The following is a 5,934-nucleotide window of genomic DNA, read 5'->3' as shown; positions in this document are numbered from 1 at the left end:
CCCCCACCCCCCTTAGCAAAAACCCTTTAAAAAAAAAAAAAAAAAAAAAGAACCCGGGGGCAGATGGAACTGTTGGCTCGGGACTCTGGACAGTCCAGGGTGTCGGAGTCACAGGGCACTTCAGAACTTCCTGGGTCGAAGGTGTAGAGTGAGGCCTTCCAGGGGTCCAGGCTCCTTCACCCCCATCCCTGCTGTCCCCTGCGCCCAGCACTCTTGTACAGTGGGGCGTACACTCACCTTTGGGATGGCCTTTGTGACTCAGTGCCAGGAGGCAGCCACTTCCAGGTCAGTGATCCTAGTACTCCAACGAGGGGACCAGGCCTCCATCCTGCCACCCCTTATCAACATCCCAGGACTTGGCCCCAAACCTCCAGTCAGGTGGGGAGGACAGAGGCCCCCAGGCCCCTCCAGTGTGCCCTCGTTCAGCTTTGCCCTGCAAGGGTGCAAGAGGGCAGTGTTCCTGGTCCAGCCTGCCCTTGGTGGCTTAGCTCGGCCTCACCATTTGCTCTCCCCCAGCCCCACAGGCACCTGGCTGCTCACGCCTCCTCCCAGAAGTTCTCTCTGGCTCTTTCTCCCTGGGCGGCAGCACTGGGCCCCTGAGAGCAGGGCCCATCTCTCCCTTCCCCTTGAGTCCCTTCCAGGCCCTGGGGCGGTCAGGCTGTGGGAACTGGGAGGAAGGAGGGGCTGCAGGCGTGTGGTATTCTCATTACCAGCCAGGCTGAGGGCTGGCCGGCTCCCTCAGCCACTGAGGCTGCCTTCACACTTCTTGGCTGCCTGTTGACACAAAGGCCACCTCCCTCAGGGCAGAAGGTGTTGACTTGGGAACGAGGGTGTGTAGGGGCCTCCAAAACAGCGGGCAGCAGGCCCCTCAGAAGCCCCAGAAAGTACTTATGGGGTGGGGGTGGGAGACTGCAGGTTCCAGCCCCAGGAGGTCCAGGGTGAAGGCAGGGCTATGTCTCCGGGCTGGGATGGAAGGACTGGGGGAGGACAGAGGGTCTGGGTAGCGCTCCTTGTTTCAGGAGCCCCAGGTCAGCCTCCCTTGGCCCCAGAAGCTGGTATGTGGCACTGGGCACAGCCAGGGAAGCCCGATGACAAGGCCCTGCCAGGCAGCATTACTGGGAGGCTCAGAGATGGCCAGCCGCAGAGCAAGGTGACATGGCACCCATGGAAGCCGTGGTTCCCAGTTCTGGCGTCACAGTGGCCTGTCTTCTGACAATAGCTCTGGGCACTGTGCTGTGTGAGCCTGTCTGTTGCTCAAACCCCAGGACCTACCTGCTGTTTTCCTCTTGTTCAGATGAGGAAACTGGCAAGCCACTCACTTGCCTCAAGTCTCCAGAACCAGGGTTCCACCCACCAGTATCTGGCCTTAAGCACAGGCTATGTTCAACTCCACTGGGTACCTCCGCCTGGCAGGGCTGAGGCTCCAGGGAGGGCTGAGTAGGAGAGGAAAGAGACCAGCAGGTGGTGACCTGATGTGCCAGCGCCTGTGGGAGACAGAGGGGCTCTCTGCCAGACAGTCAGGGCAGGTGGCAGGAGGTCAGGGGGGCCTTGAATCTGTGGACTTTCTTCAAGAGGAGGTGAGGGCAGGGCACTCCTGGCAGAAGGAAAGGTGTGAGTCCAAGGCTGGCAGTGGGGAAGCTCCTGGCTGGGTGGACTGTGCCAGGGGACTGGAGCCCCAATGAGGTGGGAGAGGGAGGAATGGTATAGATGGACTCACGGTGGGAGCTCCTGCTGACTGAGGGTGGCTGGATCCCACACAGCTGACTGTGAGGTTCAAGTCCCGAACCCAGTAGCTTGAAAAACACCTTGGGTGTGTGTGAGAGCATGTTCAAAATCCCAAAAGGAATATGTGGTCTGTCCATGTAGTGGCATACTGATCACCCATAAAAAGGAATGAAATACCTGATAGCATGTATTAATAAATAGGCTCAGAAACATTATGCTAAGTGGAATAAACCAGGCATCAAAGGATAAAATGTATATGAATCCACTTCTAGGAGGTATCTAAAATAAGTAAAAGCAGATTAGAAGTTATGAAGGGATGGGGAGGGGTGGTGAGACAATATTACTTAATAAATACAGAGTATCTATTTGAGGTGATGAAAATGTTTTGGACATAGAGGTAGTGATAGTTTCACAATGTTGTGAATGTAATTAATGCCACCAAATTGCACACTTAAAAGTTTTTAAGAAGGGGGCCAGCATGTAGTGTGGTGTTCAAGTCCCGAACCCAGTAGCTTGAAAAACACCTTGGGTGTGTGTGAGAGCATGTTCAAAATCCCAAAAGGAATATGTGGTCTGTCCATGTAGTGGCATACTGATCACCCATAAAAAGGAATGAAATACCTGATAGCATGTATTAATAAATAGGCTCAGAAACATTATGCTAAGTGGAATAAACCAGGCATCAAAGGATAAAATGTATATGAATCCACTTCTAGGAGGTATCTAAAATAAGTAAAAGCAGATTAGAAGTTATGAAGGGATGGGGAGGGGTGGTGAGACAATATTACTTAATAAATACAGAGTATCTATTTGAGGTGATGAAAATGTTTTGGACATAGAGGTAGTGATAGTTTCACAATGTTGTGAATGTAATTAATGCCACCAAATTGCACACTTAAAAGTTTTTAAGAAGGGGGCCAGCATGTAGTGTGGTGGTTGAGGTGTTGGACTCCCACATGGCTGGCCGTGGTTTGAGTCCTGGACCTGGTGGCTTGCTTTCTCACTTTCCCTCTCTCTCTCTGGTCAAATTAAAAAAAAAAAAAAACAACAACAATAATAATAATAATGATGATTATAATGAGTAAAATTAAATAAGTAATTTCTTTTAAAAATTTTTAAGATGGCCAGAAGGTGGTATGCAGGTTAAGGTGGCTAGATTCCACATGGCTGACTGTGTAGTTCGATTCTTAGACCCAGCAGCTTAAAACTCACACCAGGCATGTGTGTGTACATGCCCAAAATCCTGAGAGAAGAGTGGAGAAGAGGGGGTTGTGGCATGTCCATCCCCCCCAGGGGGCAATTTCTCATTCCCCTGCCCCCCCCCAGCAAATACACATGCCATATAGCAAAAACAAAAACAAACAAACAAAAACTAAACTAAACTAAAAACTGAAAATAAAAATATACAAGGACCAGAAGATGACATAATGGTTACAACACTGGACTCCCATGTAGCCGACTGTGGTTCGAATCCTAGACTTAGCAGCTTAACTCATGCCAGACGCATGTGCGTATGTGCCCAAGATTCCAAGAGGAAAATAAAGGGGAAGGATACTTCTTGCTTTCTGTCTCTCCAGTGAGTACACATGCCCCATAACAAAAAGAGAGAGAGCTCTAATAAAAAGAAAAAGAAACGTATGCTGGGCACATATACATGCATGCCAGAAATCCCAAGGAAAATGGAAGAGAAGGGACTGAAGCATGATTACCCCGCTTCCAGAGTGATATCTTGATTTTTCTTCCTCTCACTCTCTTTCTCTCTCTGGTGAGTACATGCACTCTATAGAAAACTTAAAAACAAAACGAGGCTGTTAAAAAAAGAAAAAATAGGGTCAGCATGTGACATGGTGGTTAAAGAAGCTGGATCCCACATGGCTGATTGTGCAGTTTAAGTCCTAGATCAGCTCGAGAAACATGCCAGGTACTTGTGCATGCATGCCCAAAATTCTAGAGGGAGAAATGGAAGAGAAGGGATTGTGTCATTGGCCATGCCCCATAGAGGTTGCTTTCTCCTCTTCCTCCCTGTCTCTCCCTGAAAAGTGTACACACCCTCTGTCAAAATTTTAAGAAGGCTGAACTCCCACATGGCTGACTGTGGTTCAAGTCCTAGACTTGGCTGCTTGCTTTCTCACTTTTCCTCACTCTTCCTTCTTTTGGCTTGTTTTATGTGACTTGCTTTGGTAATAAAAAAAAAAAAAAGAGAGAGAGAGAAAAGGAAAGAAGTGAAGGATGGAGAGAGGGGTAGATAAGATTAGTCTCTTGATCAGCCAGACCTGCGGCCACCTCCATATTGTTGTTCTATGAGGGGACTTGAAAAAGCTTTTTGGGTAGTCAGCAGGTGGCATAGTGATTAAGGTCCTACATGGTCAACCGCAGTTCAGGTCCTGGACCCAGGACCTTGAAACTCACACCGGGCACATGTGCACACATGCCCAAAATCCTGAGAGGAGAATGAAGGAGAAGGAATTGTGGTGTGGCCATCCCTCTGAAGGTCGATTTTTCTCTTTCTCTGTCTCTATGATGAGTGCATATGCCCTGTAGCAAAAATCTCTCTCTCAAAGAAAAGATTTTTGTAAAAATGGAATTAAAGTACAAGTTTATTTTAGTACAAAATATATTTGAAAGCTATGCACAGTTTTTATATATGTGTTTTCCATGAACTTTTTGAAGACACTCCCCCCCCCCTCATATTGTTGGTGAGTACCCTGAGGCCTCTGTCTACCCATTTATGGGCGAATATAAACTAGACCCTTACATACTCCCTGTATCATTTGCTGGCTTTCTGGATTGTTTTTTCAGATTGTCTTCCGTTGTTGCTTATATCAACGTGTCATAGAGGAAGGATTTTTCCGCAACTTGATTTTGTCACTCATCATTATGTCTGAACTTGAATACTTAATCTCCTCTAATCAGGATAGATTCTGTCAGAGGAGGTGCTGGGCGAAAGGCACTGCTGGGGCTGTTCTCAAAGCCATGGGCCAGCCCAGTCAAGCCCCAGAGGCTGGTGGTTGGGGCAGCGTGGCTAAAGGCAGCCCTTGCTGCACCCCTTGGCCCTCTAGCCAGGCACCTGGCTGGCCATCCGGTGCACTCCCAGCCTGGGGTGGTTCAAAAGCTCCAGGGGTGCCGGCTCAGGTCAAGGACTGGATCTTGCGTTGCTCTTGGTGAGGGCCCGCCAAGGCCCAGGATTGAGGAGTTCATTTTATCCTGGGTTGTGAGCACATAGTCGGTACTGATTTGGGGATGCCCCTGTCCTCAGCTTCTGGAAGAGGCCTCCTGGCCCCCAGGTCCTGCTCAGGCAGTCCCGCTCCATCTAGGAGCCCCCACTCTGCTTCTGACCAGGTCTAAAGTCACATGCCTCTGGGGAATTCAGTCTTCAGGAAGGACCACCTGGGACTTCTGGGGCCTAAATTACCCCAGAGCCATGGGATGAGGTCCCAGGCTGGTGAACTGGACTGGCCCAACAAATTTCTTCCTCCTGCAGGGCTGATCACTTGGCAGCCAGCGAGGCCTGAAACCTGCTCCTCCCGTCCAGACAGAGCTCCAGCCTGGGCAGCTATGGGAGGGAGACGGGGAGTTAATAACACAGGCTGGACACGCCCCATGTTGGCATCTGAGCTGGGCATGCAAATCCTGACCCAGGAGTTGGCAAGGGTATGGAGCCCGGGACATCCCCTGCCTAGAGTTTCAGCCATCTGCGGTCTGACCATTTTCAACCCTAGCAGCACCCAGGTCTGTGTGTGTGTGTGTGTGTGTGTGTGTGTGTGTGTGTGTGTGTGTGTATGTATAGGGGGTAAAGGGTGGAAGAGAGAGTGAGCCCTGGTTGGCTCCTGCCCTCCTGACCCCATCTACCTTCTCATTCTTCTGGGCTCCCACCTCACTCTGTCTCTGTACATAGATATGAGTTTTTCCTGGTGGATAGATGAGTGAACAGGTTCAGAGAGGGCAAGGGATTTGTCTGGGGCCACACAGTCCATCATGCTGGCACTGAGCCAGGCTTCCCCCACTTCTCAAACCAACCTCATCATTCCTAACACATCTTCTCAGTTCCTGGGGCCCCCACCTCCACTCCAAGGCACAGCCAAGTCTGCATTCTGGCCCTCACCCTTGAAAAAAGGCCTCTGTATAATGTTTGGAGGAAGGTATGCCCTGCTGACCTCCAAAGATCCCACTTGGGAGGCCAGCCAGTGGCATGGTGGTTAAGGCGGCTGG

This window comes from Tupaia chinensis, unplaced genomic scaffold, assembly GCF_000334495.1.
Source record: "Tupaia chinensis unplaced genomic scaffold, TupChi_1.0 Scaffold000359_1, whole genome shotgun sequence".
NCBI classification, from domain to species: Eukaryota; Metazoa; Chordata; class Mammalia; order Scandentia; family Tupaiidae; genus Tupaia; species Tupaia belangeri.
Note: the sequence above shows the minus strand (reverse complement) of the source record.